This window comes from Procambarus clarkii, chromosome 30 (assembly GCF_040958095.1).
Source record: "Procambarus clarkii isolate CNS0578487 chromosome 30, FALCON_Pclarkii_2.0, whole genome shotgun sequence".
Classification (NCBI taxonomy): domain Eukaryota; kingdom Metazoa; phylum Arthropoda; class Malacostraca; order Decapoda; family Cambaridae; genus Procambarus; species Procambarus clarkii.
In genome coordinates, this window is record NC_091179.1 from 330,001 (window position 1) to 357,161 (window position 27,161).

Genomic DNA, 27,161 nt, shown 5'->3' on the forward strand with positions numbered 1-27,161 from the left:
TTTATGCCAGCCCAGTCCAGCTGGAAGTGCAGCTAGAAGGGACAGGGAGCTAGAGTTAGAGTTAACCAAATTAAGACTGGTGAAGCAAGAGGCGAAATTAGAGGAGCAATGGCTCAGATATCAAGGGTCAAGTATTAGAGGCTCTACCACCTTACCACCACCTGCCGATGATTCAAACTCCATGCATTATGGTAAAAAAACTAACTTGCGAGAATTTTCAGAGTTAGACCTTGAAAGATTTTTCATCCCTTTTCAGAGGCTGGCCTGGTCCATGAAGTGGCCAGAGGAAAATTGGATGAGAATCTTGCAGGGGCAGCTAAGAAGCAAAGCCCAAGATTCTTTTATAAAGATGCATGACGAGGATTGTTTTAATTACAGTAAAGTCAGGGAACAGATTTTGAGGGCATATGAAATTATGTCTGAAGCTCACCCCAGGCCTACACACAACCAACCGCTCACTGAATTTCCAAATAATCAAATATTGTTTGAAAAATGGGTTCAGTCAGCTAAAGCCGAGACGAACGAGGCACTCAAAAATTTATTTTTAGTTGAAGGATTTATAGGTAACATGTCAAAGCCGGTGGCACGGAATCTCACAGAAAGGAAGAAGATTGATACAAGTATTATTGATTTGGCCAAGATGGCAGAAAACTTCCAGTTGGCGGGCAGAATGTCCATTAACAATAATTTAAAAGAAGTACCTGCCGACTGCCGACGGCACTAAGACCTGTGCTCGCTGCGCTCTTCACACTAAGCTGTATTACAGCCGTCAAACTTCCCCCAGATGATGTAGAACACCACCTACAGGCAGCTAAGTATATGGAGTCCAAGCATGTCATAATACATCGAAAGTAACCAGCCCAATCAACTCATTTCATCTCAAACAAAATTCAAATCAATCTTCTCCTGCTGTGAGTACCTGTGCCTGCTGCCCGCCTCTGCGCTGCCTGACGCAAGTTTCAGCTACAGCATATACCCCAGGCCATTCTCAACCAATTATGTCTTTCAAAAGCAAGGCTGTGCAGGGAAAAAAGAACAACAAATCTCTAAACAAGGCATCCATACAGAACAACACTGACAGCCATCGTGTTTCGCCCTCTGGGAGCTCTGGGCTTCGTGGCGGCAGCGCTGGTCTCCCCTCAACACCACTACTGAGCCAGAGGGCTGTGTCCTCTCAATCATCTCCTAATTCCACGCTAGCATCCCACTTCTCGCACTTTAAGTATGCTGCTGGTCCCTTGCTGGATTTCCTCAACTGGGCTGAAAATCAATGGTTCAAAAAGCTGTGTCTAGTTATTGAGGCTCAAATTACAATGTTGACCAGACCACACACTAGAAGTTGAAGGGACGACGACGTTTCGGTCCGTCCTGGACCATTCTCAAGTCGATTGTCTCAATCGACTTGAGAATGGTCCAGGACGGACCGAAACGTCGTCGTCCCTTCAACTTATAGTGTGTGGTCTGGTCAACATACTTCAGCCACGTTATTGTGACTCATCGCCTCAAATTACAATCATCCAGCGTCTTCAAAGTGAGGATCAAGCGTACCGTGCAAACCTACATCAACAGCAACGAGAAATAACCCTTTTCTGTGAGGAAGTTAGAACTTGTCAAGCCAGCCAACAACAACTCCAGCACGACATAAAGGATCTCCGTGAGGAAAATACGCAACTGAAAAGTAATGAATCCATAAAAAACAAGAGGAAGCTCTCGACGAAATGAATGTATGTATCAGTACTTTAACTGCCCAACATTGCTCGTCTCCCAGGACGAGCAAAAGCTGCTTGACTCTTTTTGTGTCGTCTCCATCCATTTCTGTGGAAAGTGACGGTGAGAAGTGCATTGATATAGCATATGCTCTCATAAAAGATGAATTGAATTATAATCTCAACAAAACGGACATAATTGTTACCTACCGAGTAGGTAAAAAGAATCCATCAGGACAAAACCAAAGAAAAATTTGCCTCTAGCTACCTCTAGCTGCCTCTACCCAATCCACAAAATCTGTTCTTGTCCAGCCAGCAGTATCCTCACATCAGGAGAGTGCTAGACCAGAGAAAGGCAGGGACTCCTCTTCAGTCTGCGTCAAATCCGGAAAAATAACCATTGTGTGATCCAGCAGTGCTTCGTGAGAGACGGTATGATAAAAGGGAGAAAAGCTTCCTCAGGTAAAATGTTTACAATCTCAAATAAGGATACCTTGGAAACATTTCCCAACCAGTGTGGTTTGACTGACCCGGCTGACCCTATCAGTTAGTCAGGCCAGACTGACCTGACATAACCATTTCACCTGTGTCTCTTCTTATTTAACCCCCCTTGTCATCTAGTGCAGACTAGGTAACCTGTACTTCATTGTTACCTAGGTTGCCTAGCCTCTCCATTCTGTCTTGCTCCATTGTACCTTGGCGTTGCCTGTGTTATCTAGTGTAAACCATTACTTTCAGTGTACCTGTATACCTCAAAGTAATCTACCTCATTTTATTATAGTGTAACTTTAGAAATTTACTATAGTGTAATTACCTTATTATAGTAAACTTTACTTTAGGTGATTAATATAAATCAAAGTAAATTTTATTTATATTGGTCATCTATTGGAATTCATTATTCTAGTTCATTTTTATTTTCTTTAGTTCATACAATTTATTAGGGTCTTACCTAAACTTTTTTTAGCACATTATCATTAAGTTTATATTATTTTAGGATTTTTATTCATCTTATTTTTCTTTGAAACCTTGGTTATCTAGCCTCTTCATACTCCCTTCCTCCATTGTTCTCTTGGCTTTGTCTGTGTCTCCTAGTGCAAAATATTACTTTCAGTGTACCTGAAAGTACCTTAAAACAAGATGTGGTCTACCTCATTTTTTGTATAGTTTTGTATATTTTTTATATCTAGATCTTTTTTATTATTGCCTTTTTAAGCCTTTTTCCATCAAACAGCCCTCTTATGCAAACTAGCATAGCCCCAGAACTAAACCTCTTATCTAGTACCTATGACAATCATCACTTTAATGATCAAAATTGCAGGTATTATACAGCACATGACGCAAACAATGTATTAACACATAATCACAATGAATCTGTAATTAACTTGAATGTAAGATCTCTAAGCAAACACCTTGATGTCATTATTAGCTGCATATCAGGTGTTTTGGAGCTGAAAGTTCATTAGCTCAGAAAGTACGTTGCACGACAACAACATAACCCACGTGAATGGACGTTCTACTCCTCAATCTCATTTATATTTCCCGATTTATTGCATGAATTGAAGATTTGGAGTGGAAATTATATATAATTCACTTTTCAGGATGGATTTACTGGCAAGAAAAACGATATTCCGTCAGCACGATCACGTGTCCTTAGGGGTAGCCTACTCGGGCAAGTTTGCCATGACGTAGTTTCTGGATACACCCTACTATCGTCTCTATCAGTTAGGCTGTTTCAGTATTATTATTGTAGTTAGAAATTATAAATATTTTATTGATTTATTATTTCATGATTCTAATGATTTAACAATATATGTATGCTTACTTTATAAATTTATCCCCCTCCTTAAAGACTGTGGCTGGAGATAGCTCTAGAATTAATATAAATTTACAGTTCATTTGGTAAGATTTATTACATTTCATTTTGCATTTAGTAAAGGTGATTCATAAGTCACTGATTCTCTATTTCTTCAAAATAAATTATGGTTCTTCAAAACATTTAATATTTTTATATACTGGAGCCAGATTTCCCCACTTGGTTAACGTAACTCGATTGGGATTAATTAGCTGTCTTTTGACAGTAATTAGGAATTACTCACTGAATGCTTGATGGGTCAAGTGTGTTGTAATTAAGGGCTATCGAGTTATTGTTTGACAGTTGACTTGTCTGCAGAAGACAAGTGTTTGTGTTTAATGTAATTAATCACAGAATTAATTAGTGAAATTGATTCAGACAATATGCTAAATTATCGTCTCTGGGGACGAGAGTTTCAGTAACTTTTGGATTACCAGAGAAGTGTCTTAGGGTCCCACTTTGCCTAGCATTGTTTACATTTGCAACTTAATTGCAGGGTGCTGCAAAAAGTGTTAACGAAATTAATAGGAGGAATGGAGACTTGTCTTATAACCCGCCTTGATGTTGTTGGCATAGTAACTGTATTGCAGAGTGCCGCAGGTTTTTTTTTATTGCAATCTTGTGTTGTCAGTGGGCATACCATTGTTCAGCTAGTTCATTTATCCAGCCTGAAGTGACAATAGAATGGACTGTTGTTATTCTTGATTGGCTATTGAATAGATGTCTTACAATGAGTCACTGAATGGACATTAATATAACGTAATGCTTGCTGTTGTAGTGGACTTAGTTTTTGTTGATTAATTTGTATTGCAATGTTGCATTGTCAGTGGGCACACCTGTGTTCAGGTTAGTTCAGTATTCAGCCTTGCGGCAATTGACAGGAGTCATTGCTATACATGGTTGTTCAGAAGCTGTCTTTAAAATGCCACTGGATGGACATTAACGTAATGTAAGCTCCTTGTTGTAGTAGTTAAGTTCTTTGTTAATATACTGTTAATTATTATAAAAAACGATATTTATGTAAACCCTTCTAGAATATTATTCCATCCATGTTCTGCATTATACGATTGTTCTAGTAATGTGATCTTATTGAAGGCCTGCTTCTTGGACTCGATCCTGATTCATACCGCCACACTTCAAATTAAATGATGCGAGGATCCATCAGTTACCTATAATAGTGCTTTGTCACTCGAGGAACTTAAGTGGATATGATTTCACCCTAGGGTGAAGTCCTTGCGGTTTGCTCCTGCCTTCATGTAGTCTCTAGCCTAAAGTATAATCTGCTACTACAACACTTAACGTGTAGTCTAAGCAGTCCTTTCTGTTTGAGGTCAACCTTCCCAAGAGAGGGAAGGTAAGCGTAGGAAAATCTCACTTCCGGCTTCTTTATAAATTTCCTTGCGATACTTGTGCTTTATTTCTTGTGGTATGATGCTGGATTTTTCCATTGCCATTTCATTGATGATAATTCTGCATGACTCATCCTCCCATGGAAGTAACCTCTATACAGGCACGAGCTCATGGGCTTGCTCAAGCAGGTGAAGTTCTCTGAGGTAGCAGAATGATCTGCGATACCATTTTCTGCTTCTCCTGTTTCCTCCTGTTAGTAACACAACTCAGTTTTTTCTTGGCAATATCACTGTAATGGGGATCTCTTGCTATCCTAATTGCAAGCTTAGCATTCAGTTCCTTAATTCTGCTTTTAACACTGGGGAGGGACAACTCCTCTCGTAGATTAGACTTTTGTCCGTTCTTAGAACTCCAAGAATGATTATCATGGCTTCATATTTAATGCTTTCGAGCCTTTTCAAATAGCTTTGAGAATAGGTGCATAAAACTGGTGCGGCCTAGTCAATAATGGAGGCTGTGTACATAATTTTTAAGCACGACAATAGAGGCACCATGTCCATTCCGGGTCGTAGCTTTCAGTGCCCTGAGTCGACTGTTGCTTGTTCCTTGGAGTTGGTTGAGCTCCTCTTTCTTCCCCTTGTTAGATCCGACAATGACGCCAAGGTACCTGTAGTGGTCAACTCATTCAAGTGTTACACCATTCATTTGTAGTTCCCCATTTTCTCCCTACTTGTGAAGAGTGTATACTTTTGTCTTGTTTGTGGAGAGAGTGAAACCGAGCTCAATATATTTCCTTTCAAGGAGTTCAATAAACTGATTAATTTTGTCAAAATTGGGGCTTATATTAGCACATCATCTGCATACCCCACTTGTTGCGTCCCTTCCGGAAAATCAGTATTTGCAATGACGTTCGTAAGTTCATTGAACAGTGTGAGGCTTAAGTTTCCTTCTTCGGGGGGTCCCGAATTCCATAATTCCTGGGCTGTGAATGGTTATGCATACTCATCACTAGACTGTGCTCTTGTTATCCAAATTTTTGTCACTATGTCGCAGGAGCTGTTCCCTGCTGATTTCTGCAGGAAGGGAGGAGGAGGATGCTGCATCGCTCCTCTTGTGAATTAGTTCCTCAGCCTTACCCTGGGGATCTTTGTGATCCGCAGGCCGGGTTCTGCTCCCCTTAGCTATCTGAATTTTTGCCCACACTTGTCTTGCAGATGTTTCTATTCCAATGGAACTAGCGAAGTCAAGATGTTGTCTTTCCCGCTCTTTAATCTTCTCTTCCCTGGCTACTTGACACACAGTTTTAAACAACCCTTGGTTCCTGTCAGAGGGATGTCTTCGGTACTCTCTACTCATGTCCCTTACAACTGCATTGAGCATCTTTATGTAATCGTTCTCATGCCATTTTATTTTCTTCGCTCTTAGGGTTTCTTCACCCAGTCGTACGGCACGGAACTCTGAGACAGTCTCAGTTTGGTTATTAAGGTCATCAACAACTTTATTAATGTTCTCTGGGATTTGGTATTCTGTGAACCAGTCACTCATCTTGTTTATGAAGTGCGGCCTCATATCTGGTCCGAGTGATAACCTTTTTCTTTCATTTGTCTCTTTCCTTTTCTTGCTCATGTCGACGGTGCACTCATCAGTGCACAGTGGTCACTATATAAACTGTGTACAATGTGTGTACTGGCATTCGTGTCCTGTGCATTCAGCAGGAGAGCATAGTCTAATCTTCCGTCTCTGAGGTGAGTTGGCTGTTTATCTCCTAGGACTCAAGATTTTCACTTCGCCTAACATAGTGACAGTTTCTGTCTATTGATATTGGGTTGATGGCAGTTGGCATCAAAGTGTGGGTGTCTGGCATTAAGATTACCCACCAGCAGCGTAGGTTCTTCATTAGTAAATTTAGGTAGTGTGTCAAAGTCAAGTTTATTCTGCGGCACATATAGATTGATTGTATGTAGGGCATTATTGTTTAAGTGATGGGTTTCCTTCAGTGATTCATACTCATTCCCCATTGGGAGGTCATCAATTATCTGTGCAGGAATGTTGTTACTTAGAAAAGATATATGGCCCAATTTTCTTTCCCTAGAAAGAAGGAAGAACTTGTGATAACCGCTGAATCTCGAGTTGAAGTCATCACTCACCAGTGTCTTCTGTAGTACTATGACATCAGTTTGGTGTTCATGTATGATGTCATTAATTCTATTGCGAACTCCATTGCAGTTCCATTGTAGTATAGTGAGATGTTCTTTATTGTCATCATCCATTTTGAGGTTTGTTGTCATCAGATGCGCTATGTGAGTTGTTATGTTCACTTGTGTTATTATGTATCCTGTGGTGACTGGTGTTAGTGTGCACTGGTGTTGCTGTGTGCACTGGTGGTGCTCTGTGCACTGGTGTTGCTGTGTGCACTGGTGTTGCTGTGTGCACTGGTGGTGCTGTGTGCACTGGTGGTGCTCTGTGCACTGGTGTTGCTGTGTGCACTGGTGGTGCTGTGTGCACTGGTGTTGCTCTGTGCACTGGTGTTGCTGTGTGCACTGGTGTTGCTGTGTGCACTGGTGGTGCTGTGTGCACTGGTGTTGCTGTGTGCACTGGTGGTGCTGTGTGCACTGGTGTTGCTGTGTGCACTGGTGTTGCTTGTGCACTGTGTGCTGTGTGCACTGGTGTTGCTGTGTGCACTGGTGTTGCTGTGTGCACTGGTGTTGCTGTGTGCACTGGTGGTGCTGTGTGCCACTGGTGTTGCTGTGTGCACTGGTGGTGCTGTGTGCACTGGTGTTGCTGTGTGCACTGGTGGTGCTGTGTGCACTGGTGTTGCTGTGTGCACTGGTGGTGCTGTGTGCACTGGTGTTGCTGTGTGCACTGGTGGTGCTGTGTGCACTGGTGTTGCTGTGTGCACTGGTGTTGCTGTGTGCACTGGTGTTGCTGTGTGCTGTGTGCACTGGTGTTGCTGTGTGCACTGGTGTTGCTGTGTGCACTGGTGTTGCTGTGTGCACTGGTGGTGCTGTGTGCACTGGTGTTGCAGTGTGCACTGGTGTTGCTGTGTGCACTGGTGGTGCTGTGTGCACTGGTGTTGCTGTGTGCACTGGTGTTGCTGTGTGCACTGGTGTTGCTGTGTGCACTGGTGTTGCTGTGTGCACTGGTGTTGCTGTGTGCACTGGTGTTGCTGTGTGCACTGGTGTTGCTGTGTGCACTGGTGGTGCTGTGTGCACTGGTGTTGCTGTGTGCACTGGTGGTGCTGTGTGCACTGGTGTTGCTGTGTGCACTGGTGGTGCTGTGTGCACTGGTGTTGCTGTGTGCACTGGTGGTGCTGTGTGCACTGGTGTTGCTGTGTGCACTGGTGGTGCTGTGTGCACTGGTGTTGCTGTGTGCACTGGTGGTGCTGTGTGCACTGGTGTTGCTGTGTGCACTGGTGGTGCTGTGTGCACTGGTGTTGCTGTGTGCACTGGTGGTGCTGTGTGCACTGGTGTTGCTGTGTGCATTGGTGGTGCTGTGTGCACTGGTGTTGCTGTGTGCACTGGTGTTGCTCTGTGCACTGGTGTTGCTGTTTGCACTGGTGTTGCTCTGTGCACTGGTGTTGCTGTTTGCACAGGTGTTGCTCTGCGCACTGGTGTTGCTGTGTGCACTGGTGTTGCTCTGTGCACTAGTGTTGCTGTTTGCACTGGTGTTGCTCTGTGCACTGGTGTTGCTGTGTGCACTGGTGTTGCTGTGTGCACTGGTGGTGCTGTGTGCACTGGTGTTGCTGTGTGCACTGGTGGTGCTGTGTGCACTGGTATTGCTGTGTGCACTGGTGTTGCTGTGTGCACTGGTGTTGCTGTGTGCACTGGTGGTGCTGTGTGCACTGGTGTTGCTGTGTGCACTGGTGGTGCTGTGTGCACTGGTGTTGCTGTGTGCACTGGTGTTGCTGTGTGCACTGGTGTTGCTGTGTGCACTGGTGGTGCTGTGTGCACTGGTGTTGCTGTGTGCACTGGTGGTGCTGTGTGCACTGGTGTTGCTGTGTGCACTGGTGGTGCTGTGTGCACTGGTGTTGCTGTGTGCACTGGTGGTGCTGTGTGCACTGGTGTTGCTGTGTGCACTGGTGGTGCTGTGTGCACTGGTGTTGCTGTGTGCACTGGTGTTGCTGTGTGCACTGGTGTTGCTGTGTGCACTGGTGGTGCTGTGTGCACTGGTGTTGCTGTGTGCACTGGTGTTGCTGTGTGCACTGGTGTTGCTGTGTGCACTGGTGGTGCTGTGTGCACTGGTGTTGCTGTGTGCACTGGTGTTGCTGTGTGCACTGGTGGTGCTGTGTGCACTGGTGTTGCTGTGTGCACTGGTGTTGCTGTGTGCACTGGTGTTGCTGTGTGCACTGGTGTTGCTGTGTGCACTGGTGTTGCTGTGTGCACTGGTGGTGCTGTGTGCACTGGTGTTGCTGTGTGCACTGGTGTTGCTGTGTGCACTGGTGGTGCTGTGTGCACTGGTGTTGCTGTGTGCACTGGTGTTGCTGTGTGCACTGGTGTTGCTGTGTGCACTGGTGTTGCTGTGTGCACTGGTGTTGCTGTGTGCACTGGTGTTGCTGTGTGCACTGGTGTTGCTGTGTGCACTGGTGGTGTTGTGTGCACTGGTGTTGCTGTGTGCACTGGTGGTGCTGTGTGCACTGGTGTTGCTGTGTGCACTGGTGGTGCTGTGTGCACTGGTGTTGCTGTGTGCACTGGTGGTGCTGTGTGCACTGGTGTTGCTGTGTGCACTGGTGGTGCTGTGTGCACTGGTGTTGCTGTGTGCACTGGTGGTGCTGTGTGCACTGGTGTTGCTGTGTGCACTGGTGGTGCTGTGTGCACTGGTGTTGCTGTGTGCACTGGTGTTGCTCTGTGCACTGGTGTTGCTGTTTGCACTGGTGTTGCTCTGTGCACTGGTGTTGCTGTTTGCACAGGTGTTGCTCTGCGCACTGGTGTTGCTGTGTGCACTGGTGTTGCTCTGTGCACTAGTGTTGCTGTTTGCACTGGTGTTGCTCTGTGCACTGGTGTTGCTGTTTGCACTGGTGTTGCTGTGTGCACTGGTGTTGCTCTGTGCACTAGTGTTGCTGTTTGCACTGGTGTTGCTCTGTGCACTGGTGTTGCTGTTTGCACTGGTGTTGCTCTGTGCACTGGTGTTGCTCTGCGCACTGGTGTTGCTCTGCGCACTGGTGTTGCTGTGTGCACTGGTGTTGCTGTGTGCACTGGTGTTGCTGTGTGCACTGGTGTCATGGTACCAATGTGTCTGCTGGCATGCACAAATGTGATGGTATCATTATGTCTGCTGTCATTTACCTTGACGGCAAGTGTTGCATCACCTTGCACCTGGATCTGGCTTGTTAGACCTGATGACCTGAGACCTGATGATCTCTGCTGCTGCAGGTTATTGAGAATTTGTTCCTGAGAAGTCTTGATCAGGCTAAGTGCGTTCTCAAGTTCCGATTGCTTGCATATTATTTGTAACACGAGTGGGTGATTCTGTATCATTAGATCAAGTAGTGCTTTGATACAAGTCAGAATGGGGTCCTCCTGGATGACTGGAGGAAGGCTGGCTGGTGTTGCAGAGTGGGTGGTTTTATAGACTGTGGGTTGGTTGGTGTTGTCTTCGTTGATCCTTCTCTACGGACAACCCAACCCACAACTCGGTAGAGTGCTTATACTAGGAGATCACCCTTGGCGCTTCTGGCTCTTGGAGAGGGGCTCAACGTCACACGTTTAGGGGATGCGGCTCCAACACTTAGCCTCGTTGTCACGTGCACACACCCACTCGAGCCGCTGTGACTCCCCACTCTCTCCTTATGAGATATGATCTCCTCAATCCCCTATGACTTACTAGTATTACCTCCTACCCTGTCCACAGCAGTGGTTCATGGTTCTTTCTCTCTCTCTCTCCTTCTTTACTACCTCCTGGGAAGCCTCACTAGGACAAGGGCAAACACCAGCAAATTGTGACACATTTACTGGACAAAGCACATACACGATACATCCACACATATAATAATAATGAATCCTATACTCTATAATATCACAATCAGGTTGCACTCCAACACCATCAGAACTCTATTATCAGCTTATCCAGTGGTATCCTATCTCCTGGTTCACCACCTGATACTATTAACCTCCTCAAGTTGGTCAAGCCTACATACACTGTTGCACTATCAGCAAGATAATGTATATATAGAAAACCAGCATTTGAATGCAATAACATATACCAGTATAAATGTTCATTGATACTCCAGTATAAAAAAACTCCTTGACGTAAGAATGCCAACAGTCACTCACCTCTCACTGCGTCTTGCACGCTAATGACAACCAAACACTATCAACTCCCTATAAGTAATCCACCAGAACTTCCCCTTCCACCTCTGGAAGTTCACTACCCTAATATCCTTAGGTTCTTCCGGGCTTCACTACCAGGATCCTCTGCAGCTCCTCCAGGCTGCTATCATGAAGTTTCCTTGAGCAACTACGGTCCTTCACCCTTCTGCTAGGGTCCTCCACAGCTCTCTTGGCTGCTACACCATGAAGTTTCCCCGAGCAACTATGGTGCTTCTCCACCTCTACAGAAGCACGTGACACTCCTCTTCACTGCTGCTTCTCCTCACAGCTCGAGGTCCTCTGCTCCACTACCTTGGAGTCTCATCAGCTACTTCCTCTGCTGGCTTCGAAGTTCTCAGCAACTTCTTCCCCAAAAGACAAACCTGCAACCCATCGACACTCCAATAAAATGTTCCCCTTTAACACATAAACAAAAATAACCACACAATATGCTTGCCTCAAACCTCTATCTGTCCTCTACATACAGTGAGAGTGGACTCCCCCGTTTTGGGCGGGTCCATACTCCACCTCGCCTGGCGGCGGTCCTCACTCGCTGGGAGGGTCTTCCTCCATCCGGAGCCAGGCTCCCTCAGTCGTCCGCCAGCGCTCAGAGGGGGCGGACGTCGCTCCGTGTTCCTCCCTCTCCACTCTCTTATTTCAGGCTTTCTGCCTTATTAAAACATGCCTAACTTATAAATAAACATTGCTACTGTCGCTGGGCACACGACCAACTACAAGTGATCACTATGAACTGGCGTATATCGTGCTTACCACAGATTAATTGGTCGAGGGCGCTTTCCCTCTGACGGCGTCTGGTCAGGGCGCTCCCACGGCCCACAATAATGTCTCTGGCCGGCTTGATACTCTCTTCTTCGACCAGGACTTGAGACCACAACGTTCCCAGCTCGGTTCCACAGCTGGCACGTCTACACACTTCTCTTCTCTTCGAGATATATCACTAGGGGTTCCCTTCTGACGGGAGCTCAACGGAGCGCGGCTTCCCCCTGCGATGTCTGGCACTCAAGTGAGGTCAAGGTCCTCCAGAAGCGAGCCTCACGCCTCCAGCAAAATGTCCACATCTCCTAGCCCGTCATTTATCTATTTTCTTCTGCATTGCCCATAATCTCAAACTGTTACACATATCCAACCAACTATTTTACATATGGGTTATCACTTCAATATTCGCTAGGCCTTCTAATCAGGTCAGGCTTGACGAATAACTCTCAAGGAGGGAGACTCGTTTCTCCTGTAGGCTGAGATCATAACAGTGGCTAGTGCGCTTGGAAGGGGGGGGGGTTGATGGGGGACTGTGGAGAGACCTGATTCATAGGTAGGGGGGGGGGGGCTGGGTGGTGGGAAGGCCCTGTGGGGGTTAGGGAGTAGGGTATGTGTGGGTTTCTATTCCCAGAGGGGAAGAAGTGGGTAGACCTCTTGGATGGGGAAGTGGTAGAGGGAGGCTACCACACTCAACCCCCAGGCTGGGATGTGAACCCTGGCCCGAGCCTTGGGTCCCAGGCCCCTCCATTCGCTGGTTCATCTGCAACCTGAGGCGTCGTTCTTGTTGGGCCCTGCCAGGCAGGCCTCATGCTGGCAGTGCCGATTCCAAGCGTGGTGGAGTTGCTTGCAGTTGACACTTTGGGTGTTACTGTGCCTCTATCATTGATCTTCTGCAGACATAGCTTACTATCGTGGAAGCCACTGCAACACCCATACCTAGTTCGGTCAGCGCCCTTCCAGGTTCTGTGGCTCTACAGTTTGCAGTTGCCACTGAAGGCTGTGTTGCCAATATACCGTTCCACTCTGCATGTCCTTATACCCGGTATCGTAATGAAAGAGGGCAGCTCTTCCTCCCACAGAGCATTTGCTTGGTTTTTAGGTACTCTCCCAGGTCCTGTGTTGCCCTTGGACCAGATGATCTGGTATAGGTCTTCAATATACACAACATCATCATGGATACTATAGTTCTTAATAATAATTTTGGTCTGTCTAGGCTGTGAGCTTGCTTTCAACAGGTTAAACCTCTTACCTTCGTACGCATGTTCCTCCTCTGTGAAGAACTTCAAGGCTCTGTTTCCACACACTCGCACAATGACGCTGCTTCCTGCAAATTTGCTCTCAGTGCGGTGTTCATTGTGGGTGTGGGCGGCCTTCATGATCCATTTAAACTTATCTGCTGATCTCATATCTGCTGCAGAGAAGATTAAGGTTTGTAACTCACCATCTTCGGCTTGTTGTCGTCGTTGGTGTCGCTACTGCTGTTGCTGCTGCTATTGTTGTTGTTGCTGCTGCTGTTGTAATTCAGACATATGCTTCACCTTGTCCCGTCTCCTACCCGTTCTGGATATGAATATGTGTTAGTCATCTTCCTCTTCTGATGTGGTACCACTCCGATTATCACTGTTGGAGGACCCTGGGTCTGGCCGGGTAACTCCACCCGGGTTGGAAGTCTGGGCGGTTAGACACCCGCTCATTCACATGTGTTCTTGGGTGTTATGTCCTTTACACTGCACTTTACCATTACACACACACACACACACACACACACACACACATACACACATACACACATGTATAGACACCTTTCAGGTACTATGGTTATACAGTTTTCACGCATAGTGTGGAGGCACTATACACTGTACGGTCCCTCGTGTAAACACACTAGTTGCACACACAAACCACGACGTTGGGTAGGGAGGGCACAAGAACTATTTCACTCACGAGGGGGACCTGGGACAAGGTACTCCGGTAGGCGACCAACTGCCCTCAAGCTGTTCCCCTTAGTGAACTCAGACGCTGCCACACAAGTAATGTCTGCTTTAATTTCCGGCCAGATTAGCCATCCTCGACCCACCACAGTTGGTAGTCAGAGCGTTGCACACTTAGTGCCGCTGCAGCTGACTTATTACTTACACTAGAGGCTAGATCTTAAAACTAGACCTAAGGGAGCACTAGTTAGTTTTTTAAACGTTGTTCAATGTCAACAAATATTTTTTGACTAGTTGTAAATGAAAAGGCTGCAATTGTTCCAAGTTTTAGTATCGCAGCCTAATTAAAAAGGGATTTTTTTTTCAACGAATTTTAAACATTTTCAATAAGAATCTACAATCACAAGTTTCAAATGAAATCATTTCTATGTCACTCTTCCGTCACATTAGCATATAATAAAGGATCTGACACAGCGGATTTTTCAAAATATGTTTAGTTTTACTAATACAAATAGTCAAAGTTCCCCCCCAAAATTATGCAAATGTATCATGTTTATTACTATTATAAAATCAATAAATGAACTTAGGAAAAAAAAGCTCAAAGCAGATTGTAGAAACATAAACTCTACATATAAGGTCTAAGTTTCATGTAAATTTAATAAAAAATGAAAGAGTTATATGATCGTTTATGTTACTTGAAAATAAATAAGTAAAAAATAAAGTCTAAGGTGCTGCCATTTGTTGCTGAGGTTGACATTAACCAATTTCCTCCAAAATTTGCACCCCTACAGATAGGCTTACGTGCAGTCAGGTGTATAAGTTTCATGCAAATCGTCCGATAAACAAATAAGAAAAAAATAAAAAAATAAAAAAAAAAATTTTAACTAAATTTTTTGGGGGATAAAACTAATTATAAAATATTTTTTATTATATGCTATTGTGATAGCTGAAAGTCATAGACATGATTTTCGCTGACACTTGTGTTTGATGTTAGTTTTTGACCATTTTGGAAAATTTTTGACACATAATTCAATATTTTTTTCTCCCTTCCTATTTATGCTACGATGCTGAGTTTTGGACCAGATGAAACCCGTTTAATATACAACTCGTCAGAAAAGTTTGATTGAAATCGAACTAGTTTTCATATATTACACATTTTTGGCATATTTGGAACTGATGCCCCCTAAGGCAGACAGGACGAGGGGTACACTATGACCTGTCGTCTCCTAGTTCCAGGACTACTGAGCACAGCAATATTATTATAGAACATGAAAATAGAAAAGAACATCGAAAGTGCATGACAGTATATTTGATGTCATAAAGAAACTGGAAGACATCGCTCAAAGCAGGAATATTGGAGCAAAGTCTTGACACATGTGGTTTCTGTATTACGTTTTCCTGCTTCTAGAGGTTTGCCATTTCGAAGAGAAAATCAGATTATTGAGTCAGCAAAAAATGGCAATTATTTAGGTATACTAGAGCTGCTTAGTGAGTTTGACCCATTCTTGGAAGAACATCTCAAAATGTATGGAAATGCAGGAAACGGGAATCCATTATATTTATCTGCATATATAAGTATATTGAGGAATTTATTGAATTATTGGGACAACAGGTTCTTTGTACCATTCTTGAAGAAGTGAACGAGTCAAAGTATTATAGGTGTAAAGAATAAAGTTAGTGCAGATTCCACTCCAGACATCTCACACACAGATCAACTGACATTTACTGCCCGATACATTAACAGCTGTGAGCCTGTGGAACGTTTCTTGATGTTCATCCCCATCTTTTCTCATGGAACAAATGATCTAACAAACTCTGTCGTGGATTTCCTCAATGAGAACAAAATTTCACTGTCAAACTGCCGTATTATACGATAATGCCTCAAATATGTCTGGACGATATACTGGATTACAAGCACGGATTCATCAACTCAATTAGTTTGCCATCTATGTCCCCTGTGCTGGACATATCCTGAACTTGGCGGGAGTAAAAGCAGCAGATTGTTGTCTACAGACTGTCAAATTCTTTATCTTTGTTCAGCATCTGTATTAAATTTGTGCTGGTTTTACTCTACTCATAACTGGAAATGTATTGACATGATATTTAGGAAAAGATTTTGTGGTCAAGCGTCTGTCTGACACACAATGGTCATCACATTTTGCACTGTGATGCTGTTCATGCTCTGTATGGTGGGTTCGAGAAAATAAAACATGCACTGGATTCTCTAACGCTGAAAATGAACAGGAAGTGAAGACAAGGTGAGAGGCAGAAGGACTGAGCAAAAAAATGGAAAACCTGGAAACAGTCTTTCTCACAATTCTTTGGAATGACATGCCAGAAAGAATTAATAAAACAAACAAGGCCCTGCAATCAAAGGATGTGAACATCCTTGTTGCCACAAATCTTCTTGAGTCTATGAAAACCTATTTTCAGGAAACTAGAGACAAATTTAGTTAGTATATGAATTTAAAACCAGTGATGTGTCCAGATACAGATTACAGTGATGGGAAAAACGGGAACGAATACGAAGTGTGTCAAAGTCAAACGTCTCACTGAAACCGAAAAATTCAAGGTGGAAACTTTCCTCCGTATTCTGGACACACTAATTTTTGAACTGACAAAACGTGTAGAAGCTTATTCAAAGATTGCAAATCTATTTTTTGCCCGAAACGCTATGCGTACTGATGGCTTTAGGTATTGTATGTACTAGCTCTATCTATAAATCAATCAGAATGTTTGTAACTGCATCTGTGTATGTACTATTCCTAAATAAAATATTATTATTATTATTATTATTATTATTATTATTATTATTATTATTATTATATTATTATTATTATTATTATTTTCTTTCTTCAGTGAATTGAAAAACCATTGCTTCTGATGTACTAACGAAAAACTGTGAACATCTGGATAATATGTATCACAAAGACCTGAATGATGATGACCTTTTAAATGACTGTGAGCATCTCAAGAACTACATGGCTCGTGTTGAAAATTGTGAGACTCTCCCTGTACTGTACACACAAATAATTTCCGACAAATGGAAATCTGTATTCCCGAATGTTGAAATTGCACTCAGAGTGTTCATGTGCCTGATTGTGACCAGCTGTACAGGAGAGCGTTCTTTGTCAAGACCGAAACCTGAAAAATCTGCTTCGTAGCACAATGGGGCAGCATCATTTGAACTGGATTTCACTCATGTGCATGAGAAATGATATCCTAAAGACCATTGACTAAAAAGCCAATAATAAAGCAATTCTCTGAAAAGAAATGCCGCAAATGCTTGTTATAATAAGAACTTCGTAGTAATTTCATACTGTGCCATCAAATCTGTGTAGCTCACTGAGTATTATTATGTTTTTCTAGCTTTGTGAATTGTTTATCATGTTGATTAGTTGCTGTTCTACAGCATACTTTTAATGTTTTACCAACAGTTTTATTGGTGCCAATAAAATAAATATATGTTTAATATTATTGATCATATACTTTTTACTCCTGTGAGTGGTTGTCTTAGGGACCCTAGCACACTGGTTTTCCCAGGTGCCCATAATGCTGTTAAAACAGCTCTGCATCTGATCCTGAAAAAGTGGGTAAATTGATTGGTGGGAGTCGAGCTGCAGCTTGACTCTGATTACATAAAACTGTTGAAGTTGCCTTGGTCTGGGCAATTAATTTGATGAAAGTATCCAACCTGGTTTGAGTATCATCTTCATATTGAGCCAGATCAGCCATAATATCATCTAATCCTTGGTCATCGGTGGGCGAAAGTGTTAATAATTTATGATAATCACTTTCTCCCACCGATGACTAAGGATGGAGTCAAACGTTTACTAGTTCAATACCCACTGATGATTAAGGATGGCGTCAAAAATTAAAAACATTTGGTTATGTGAAAACAGCGGTTGTGAACATTATATGCATATACACCTGTAGAGATTTTCATTGCGAACACATTGATAACAAAATGAAAGACCTAGGACGAGAATTGGGGTAATAAAGTTGAAAAGAATAAACACATTTTATCGCTCTTTATTAGCGCTCACTGGGGTAACGCACCATCACATTCTCTGTTTGCTGTGGGTGGTACGTCGGACTTCGGACTTTATATTTGCATATATACCTGTAGGGAATTATGTTGTGAACACAATGATACAAAAATGAAAGACCTAAGACGGGAATTGAGGTGACGAAAGGGAAAAGAGTGTACACATTTCATTGCTCTTTAACGCTCCCGGGTAACTCTCTCTCACTTTGTCTGCTTTGTGCGGGTGGTAGGCCGGGTTTTCGAACTTCACATGCATTTAATCGAGTAGAGAATTTTATTGCGAACACAATGATACCAAAATGAAAGACCTAGGATGAAAATTGAGGTGACCAAAGTGAAAGGACAGAACACATTTTATCGCTCTAGTGCGCTCCTGGCTAACTTTTTCTGTTTGCTGCGGGTGGTAAGCCGGGCTTTTTAAGTTTATTTGCTTTGAGTTCTGTAGAGCATTCTATTGCGAACAAATTGATACAAAATTAAAAAACCTTGGACGAGAATTAAGGTGACAAAGTTTAAAAGAGTCTACACTTTCCAGTATTATCGCACGCTCCTGCGAGCTTCCGCGGAACGTCCAAATTAATTAAGATGGTGATAGAGTAGGAGGAGCAGTTCACACTGCTCCTCCTGCTTCTAATGCTGCTGGTGTCTACTCTATTTCCTGTTCGTCTTGTCCTCTCCAATACTTTGGCGAAACTGGCCGTACACTGAATGACAGACTTAAAGAACACAAGAGAAGTGTTAAGTCTGCAGACACTAACAATGCTCTCTTCTGCCATGTGAGGGATTCTAATCATCCTATTGGTTGGTCTTCCTCCAAAATAATCTTTCCTGCCTCTACTCTACACAGACGCCGTCTTGCTGAATCGGCTCTTATACACAATGTACCCAACATGAACTTGAGTCCTGGCTTTGTTGCTGTGGAATCTACCCTTTCACTGTATATACTCAAATGCTCTAATCTTTCTAACAAACGTGACCTAACATAAGCTTACCCTTTCCATTTACCTTTCTTTCTCTTTCCTTTCCTTCTCTTTTCTCTGTTTTTTCTGTCTTCTCCTACGTTCCCTCGCTTTCCCTCTTCTCATTATTTTCTTCTCTTTCGGTGGTTAATAGGAACTGCCTCGTATGGGCCAATAGGCCCTCTGCAGTTCCTACTACTAGCCCCTCTACTACACCTTATTTTGCTCCTCATCTCTCGTGCCAATTAATTGCCTGTCTCTACTTCCTCATCACAAACGACTTCAGAATGGTCCAGGACGGATCGAAACGTCGTCGTCCCTTCACATTCTAGTGTGTGGTCTGGTCATCATAATTAAGATGGTATTGGCAAGTTCAGCTAGATAGTTTCTATCTGGTGTTTGACTTAGTCAAATTTACTTGTTGCTACTTGAAAGTAGGTTTCCAGTTGTACATAATCAACTGGAGATTGTTGTGACAGATCATGGCATTTATTGATTTGTTGAGTTAAATGACCCTTAAGTCCAGTTGGGGTGCATTTTAATTTTGTTCCTGGATCAGCCACGTGGGCTGCTTGGTTAGGCTTTGTTGGTCCCATGATTTCAAAGTGGAAATACCTGGGATATTTGCACATAAATCCTGAGTAATTTAATAATAGTAGCCCAGGGTCATTAATTTTCTTTCACTAGGCTATAATCCTACCTTTATTTTTTGAGTGAAACTTTTCACTCAAAAAACTAAGTGTTACTAAGGAATAATCCTCAGGTTAGCCTATCTTAATCGCCATTGGATGGTATAGTAAACACTGATTACTACTCAAAGGTGTGATAATTATAGTAAAGATATATACAAAAATATAATATATATGTGTAGTATAACTATGGATACAACACAACTCCTGTTGTTATTAGTCCTTCCCTATAATAAGGGTCTACACATTAATTAAATAAGACTAGACTGTTCATTGTTTAGTTCAACACAAGTCAATAATGATAAATTCTACCTTAAGACAGGTTGGCAAAATGATTAATGGGACTAGGTTGTTGGCTATTTAGATTACCACTAGTCTGTAGTAATAATCCTGCCCTAATACAGGTGGGCAACTAGGTACTATAATATAATGTGCAAATGGACTAAGTGCAATATATTTTTTTATTTTATATGTTAAATGATTCTTTTATTTAGAGAAATATATACATAAATTAAGTGTTGTAACCTTTCATCAACTTCAGGTGTTTCATTAGAATTTATTAATTTATTAGTGATCTTTTGTGAAATAAAACACCATATATTTCTGTGGATCAAATCCACGAAAATGAAGTGATAATTTTAGTGGTGTGTATGTATGGTATGTACTACATTTATTGATATTATGTATTTAGCTCCTTAATTACCTGAAATATAGTTTGTAACAATAATAGCAAAATTTTTAGTAAAACTACTGTGTGCACTGAGGTTGAGAATTAATTAGTTAACCTGGATAATTTTATCCGTCTGTTCTGACTGGCTATTTAGTAATTAAGTATTGATTAATTTATCTGATTCTTAATTAGATCATGAAGATCACAATTTGAAGAACCATTAATATGTGTCTGGTCTGAGAACCAGTAAAATATTAATGATTCGTCCAGTTCCTTGAGGACCATAAATTTTATGTGTGAAAATCTACCAGCGATTATTTCATTATTATTCAGTGGCCCCGTAATATTTTAATTATTTATTAATTATTATTATAAATTGGACTGTATGTTTTAGTATTTAAAATCGCCGATAAACTTCCATTTCACACACTTGGGGGATTTTAATTATTGAATTTGTTTTTACTGTATTTAAACAGTTAACATTAATATTTTCACTAAACTGTAGTTACTGAACACATGAGTAGGCCTCTGTTATAGCCTCGTCCTCAGTCAAGTCACCTCAACATTATTGGTAATATTTCACTAACAGTGTTCTCGACTCCTGCCTGACAAATATACACTGTAGTTATGTAAAACTACAATAATTATAATTATTGAAAGAGAAAGAAGGAGAAGACACGAGAAAAAGGAAAGAGAAAGAAGAAAAGGAGCGATAGGGAGAAGAAATGGAGAGAGAGAAAGGCAACACGAATTGGAAGTGTTAAGATTAAGTGGAAGAATGGAATTATGTGGTTTTGATCCAATATAGCTATAAAATGGTGCCTAAATTCAATGAGAAGAAGGTATCAAAGTTCTTTGCTGCTTTCGAGAAAGTAGCTGTCTTAATAGACTCACTAAGGGACAATTGGGCTAATATGATTCAATCAGTGCTGACTGGGAAGCCCAAGCCGCATACTCTTCACTTTCATAAATTGACTCTAATGGTTATGATGCTGTCAAGAAGGTGTTGATGATGGCTTACCAGTTGACGCCTGCAACATTTAGACAGAAGTTTCGTAATCTTAAGAAAACAACAAAGCACACTTTTACGGAGTTCACTTGCATTAAGGAGCAGTTGTTTTATGAATGTCTTAGAAGGTGGAGACTAAGGAACAGCTGGAACAACTTGTCTTGTTAGAAGATTTCAAGGCGTGTTGATCAGGTGATCTGAAAACGTACTTGGAGGAACAGTGAGTATAGACTTTGGGTGCTGTAGCCACCATGGCTGAAGAACACATTCTAACCCAGAGACCCTCAACAAGATAAGTTTCAAAGAGCTACTCGAAACCGTTTTCAAAGTATAAACCGGAGGAGAGATCCGTCCCACGTGGTGTTGTGAAGAAAACTCCAGGTAGTCTAAGACGAACTAGTACAAGGAGATACATTGTGCATTCGACCAGCGGGAGGAAAGGGCATGTGTCGGTTAAGTTTAGGGGCAGAACAGGTAACTTGGCTACAGTTGGGCTGTAGCCAAGATTACTCAAGCTTATCTATAAGGCCAAGTGATCTGGAGCCAAGATTACTCAAGTCTATGCCGGATGCGACGTTGGCGTTCGGGCCGGATGCGACGTTTGCACCAGGGCCGGATGCGACGTTGGCGCCGGGGCCGGATGCGACGTTCACATTGGGGCCGGATACGACGTTGGCGCCGGGGCCGGATACGACGGTGGCGCCGGGGCCGGATACGACGGTGGCGCCGGGGCCGGATGCTATGACGCCGGACGTGACGTTGGGGTCGGGCGCGGTATCGGCGCCTAAACCGGGCGCCAGGGTTTTCGAAACAAACAAAACAAGGACCCAAAATCTGCCGATATTATAAATGGATTATCTGTAAGCATGGGATATCGGGGAGAACAAATAGGCAATGTAAATATGATCATCCCAGAAAGTGCAGGACCCTTCTTAGTACAGGTAAATGTACCAAAAGCTGTGATCTCTTTCACCCAGAACTGTGCAAGAACTCTTTAAATAAGAATGAATGTTTCAACACAGAATGACCAGCTTTTCATATAAAAGGTACCAAGCGAATAAGACCGACAAACCACCTCGATGAAAGCAGCCACAACACTATTTACCAGGATGATTTTTTAGCAAGAGGAGGAGGAGAAGAATGGCTAAAAATGTCCAGACTCTATCATCAACTCGGTCAAATGCCAGAGAGGACGCAAACACAGTGGCCTCCTTACCAGAGCCCCAGATATTAACACCAAGTAAAGCATCCAGCACTTCCACAAACATAACATCATTTATATTTGCCAACATTCAGGGTATAAAAACACGCAAATGTAACAAAGTGCACCTCATAAATGGCCTCTTACATGAGGTAAATGCAGTGTTTGCAGCCCTAACGGAAACTCACACCAAGGACTACCATTATGGTGAAATATGGATTTCGGAGTATAATCTTTTCAGATGTGATAGGAAACAGGGTGGGGTCAGACTGTACGTCAAGGACACACTCATCTGTACTGAGCTGCTAAACACCTCAAATGATATGGTGGAAGTGCTGATAACCAAAATAGAGATATTAAATGTAGGAATTGTCCTTGTATATAAGTCACCGGAGGCAAATCACCAGCAATTTAAAGACCAACTAATGAAAATAGAACACTGCTTGGAAAACTCACAAATCCAGCCCCAAACATCATCCTGCTTGGGGACTTCAACCTACGGCACCTGAAATGGAAGACCATATCGGATACAGTTGAATCAGAGAGAATTCCGGTAAGTAGTCTAAATGAACAGTTACATGCAAATGACCTGCTACGGATGTGCGACAGATTTGCCTTAAACCAGCAAATAGTAGAATCAACAAGGAAGGAGAACACCTCATTTTCACTAATAATGATGAATTGATCAGGAACATAATGATTATAAATACCTGTTACTCAGATCACAACTTAATTGACGTTCTGACAAGCATGGGGAATAGACCTTCAAAACTAGTTTCGATTCCCAGTGGAGATTTCAGCGAATTCAACTTTAATAATAAACAGATAAACTGGAAACAAATAAACCAAGACTTCACAGAAATAAGCAGGGAAGAACAGCTAGAAAATGCAAACCCGAACCAATACCTGGAAATAATAAGCTCAGTAACACTAGAAATATACTCAAACCGTATACCCCCTAAGAAAAAAGCAGAAGAGATGCAGATTAGAACGAGAACGTCGTTCCCTCTATAGTCGAAGAAAACGAATCACGGAACAACTTGAGAGTCGCACTTTATCTCAAGAATGGCGAAGAAGGTTAGGTAGAGAAATAGAAACAATTGAACTAAAGCTACAGGAATCATATAAAACCCAGGAGAGGCAAAGAGAGCAAAAGGCCATCAGTGAAATAGAGAGAAATCCGAAATATTTATTCTCCTATACAAAATCTAGATAAAAAACCACATCTAGTATCGGGCCCCTGAGAAAGGAGATGGAACTTTCAAAGATGACAACAAAGAAATGAGCGATATACACTGAGGAATCAGCACGACTCTGTTTTCAGCGAACCACAAAACACACTGAAGATTGATAACCTAGATTATTTTTTCATGGATATGATACCAACATCAAATCATATATCAGATATCGCCCTATCCCCATTGGATTTTGAAGAAGCTATAGACAGTATGCCTATGCACTCTGCACCAGGCCCTGATTCTTGGAACTCTATATTCATCAAGAACTGTAAAAAACACTATCGCAGCCCCTTCACATTCTTTGGAGACAAAGCCTTGATACTGGCGTTATCCCTGATATAATAAAAACAGCAGAGATAGCACCACTCGATAAATGAGGAAATAAGGCAGAGACGCAAAAGATTACAGACGAATAGCACTAACATCACACATCATAAAAATCTTTGAGAGAGTGCTAAGAAGTAAGACCACAAAATACATGGAATCACAGCATCTCCATAACCTCGGACAATATGGTTTCAGAACAGGGCGCTCTTGCCTATCACAGTTACCACTATGACATGGCACTAAATGCCATGGAAGACAAACAAAACACTGATTTAATGTGCACAGATTTTACAAAAGCCTTCCACAAATGTGACCATGGTGTTATTGCACATAAAATGCGTTCGAAAGGAATTACAGGAAAAATAGGCAGACGGATCTACAATTTCCTGACTAATAGAACCCAATGTGTAATAGTCAACAAAATCAAATCTGGTCCATCAACCGTGAAGAGCTCAGTCCCCCAGGGAACTGTGCTTGCTCCAGTAATTTTTCTCATCCTCATATCGGATATAGACAAGGACACAACCTATAGTACTGTATCATCCTTTGCAGATGACACTAGGATTTTTATGAGAGTAGATAACATAGAGGACACGGCAAAACCTCCAATCAGATGTAAATCAGGTCCTTCTTTGGGCTACAGAAAATAATATAGTGTTTAACGAAGATAAACTCCAGCTCATGTGCTACGGAAAAAAGAAAATATAAAAACGGAAACCACGTACAAAACGCAGTCAAATCACAACATAGAACGAAAAGGCAATGTAAAGGATTTGGGTGTACTCATGTCGGAAGACCTTACCTTTAAAGAACACAATAAAGTAGCCGTCACAACTGCAAGCAAAATGACAAGATAAGATAGATAAGTTGGATAACAAGAACCTTTCACACTAGAGATGCTATACCGATGATGACACTTTTCATGATGCTAGTGCTCTCTTGAGTGGAATACTGCTGCACAATGACAGCCCCTTTTAAAGCTGGAGAAATTGCTGACCTGGAGAGCGTGCAGAGATCCTTTACTGCTAGAAATCACTCAGTAAAGCGTCTAAACTATTGGGACCGACTAAAGAGTCTAAATCTGTATTCTCTTGAGCGCAGGCGGGAAAAATACATAATAATTTACACGTGGAAAATAGTAGAGGGGCTGGTACCAAAACTGCGCACAGATTTTTTTTTTTTTTTTTGCAGGGATATTCCTGCGCGGGCCCTAAGCCTCTGGCTGGCCCTTGGCCTACTTGGGCGGAGTACGAGTATTTATGACTCGTATGGTCGCTTCAGTAAGATTTTGCCATATGTGTTTAACAACTTCTTCTGTTCTATTGAATCTGAGTTGAAATCTTAATGGGTTTGTAACTGTGCACTGTGTTAGATAATGTTCCAGTGGTCTGTCGGGCATTTCTCCACAGTGCACACAGAAATAACATCACATGAGACCAGAAGCCATGGCAGGATGTGCAGAATACCCCCATTGAAAAACAAAGGTGCAACAGGTACTTTGAGAGAGAACTCTATCAACATCAGAGGCCTGAGGTTGTTCAACACGCTTCCACTTCACATAAGGGGCATAACTGGCCGACCCCTCACAGTGTTCAAGAGATAACGTGACAAACACCTCCAAAGGATACCTGATCAACCAGGCTGTGACTCATACGTCAGGCTGCGAGCAGCGGCGTCCAACAGCCTGGTTGACCAGTCCAGCAACGAGAAGGCCTGGTCGATGACCGGGTCGCGAGGTCGCTAAGCCCGGAATCAACTCAAGGTAACCACATTAGCTTATCTATGAGGCCAGGTGAACTGGAGCCAAGATTACTCAAGCTTATCTATGAGACCAGGTGAGCTGGAGCCAAGATTACTCAAGATTGTCTATGAGTCCAGGTGAGCTGGAGCCAAGATTACTCAAGCTTATCTATGAGTCCAGGTGAGCTGATACTTCGACTAATTTTCCAGAGTATTGTCCCAAGAGGTGTGGCTGAGAGCGAGGTGGCCGAAGGTATAAGAGCAGCACCGTAAAGTCATTTCACCAACAAATACATTCTGTCATACAAAAAGGGAAGTTCGCAATATTGACAGTTGCTATTATGATTATTTTTTGTGCAATAAATTGTACAGAGGCCTCAGACCGGTTAGAGTAGGTTTGATTAGGTTGATTATATTTGGTTAAGTGTGTGGGGCCTCTGTCACTTTATTAAGCCCTTTACAATTCAAAGACTACAAAACGAATATTTTTGGGGAACAACAGTCCATAATTTGTACATAACATACGTACTTGCTGTAAGTTCTGTATTGTTTGCAGCTGAAAGTTGTGAAGAGTTGAGCTCTCAACTCTTCAGAGCCATTGAATATTGAGACAATATAAATAAGAGTTTAAGAAAAAAGTTGTTCGACTGAAATTTGTTGTAAAGTAAGTAAGAAAAAGTTAGTGTTGTGGAGTAATGTGAGTTAAGAGGGACTGGTCAGGGGGGGGCAAGTGGACTTGAGGTTACATACACCAAAAAGCTCACTTGGCAGAAAGTGTCACATGCAAGCATGAAACATTGACTGAAAATTAAAAGAAAAGTGTTAAATGAATCATCAGTTTGAATACAAACATTTGATGACTCTCCAGGACATTATTATTGACTAACCGGTAATTGGATTTCTACCTGGAACTTCTGCTTGTCCAAGATGAGTCTGGACTCTGCCTGACTCACCTGTCTGGTGTCTGGAGTCTGGGAGACTCACCTGTCTGGTGTCTGGAGTCTGGGAGACTCACCTGTCTGGTGTCTGGAGTCTGAGGGACTCACCTGTCAGGAGTGAGGAGAGAGCTGGACTCACGTGTCCGCACTGGTTGGTGTCCGAGCGCCTAATGGTACACAAACAGACGCGGGTCGACTCCCCTCTCTCAGGCCACGGCCCGGACCGTGCTCCAGATGTATGATGACATCGGTGTGATGTATATGATGACATCGGTGGAACGTGTATGATGACATCGGTGTAACGTGCTTGATGACATCGGTGTGAGAAGCATGATGACATGGGGCGATAAGTATGATGTAGTCAATGTGGAATGTATGATGACATCAGTGTGAGGTGTGAGATGCTAGATGTCATCGGTGAGAG

General features: G+C 42.7%; 1 protein-coding gene across 1 annotated transcript in view; it reads right to left on the reverse strand.

The window, feature by feature from the left end:
* Positions 1-26,892, reverse strand: part of LOC138369846 (uncharacterized) — a 120,460-nt gene extending 93,568 nt beyond the window's left edge. Inside the window, exon 1 of the mRNA XM_069333591.1 lies at positions 26,846-26,892. The gene's annotated coding sequence lies outside the window, so the exon portion shown is untranslated. The remainder of the gene's footprint in view (positions 1-26,845) is intronic.
* Between the last annotated feature and the right edge of the window lie 269 nt (positions 26,893-27,161).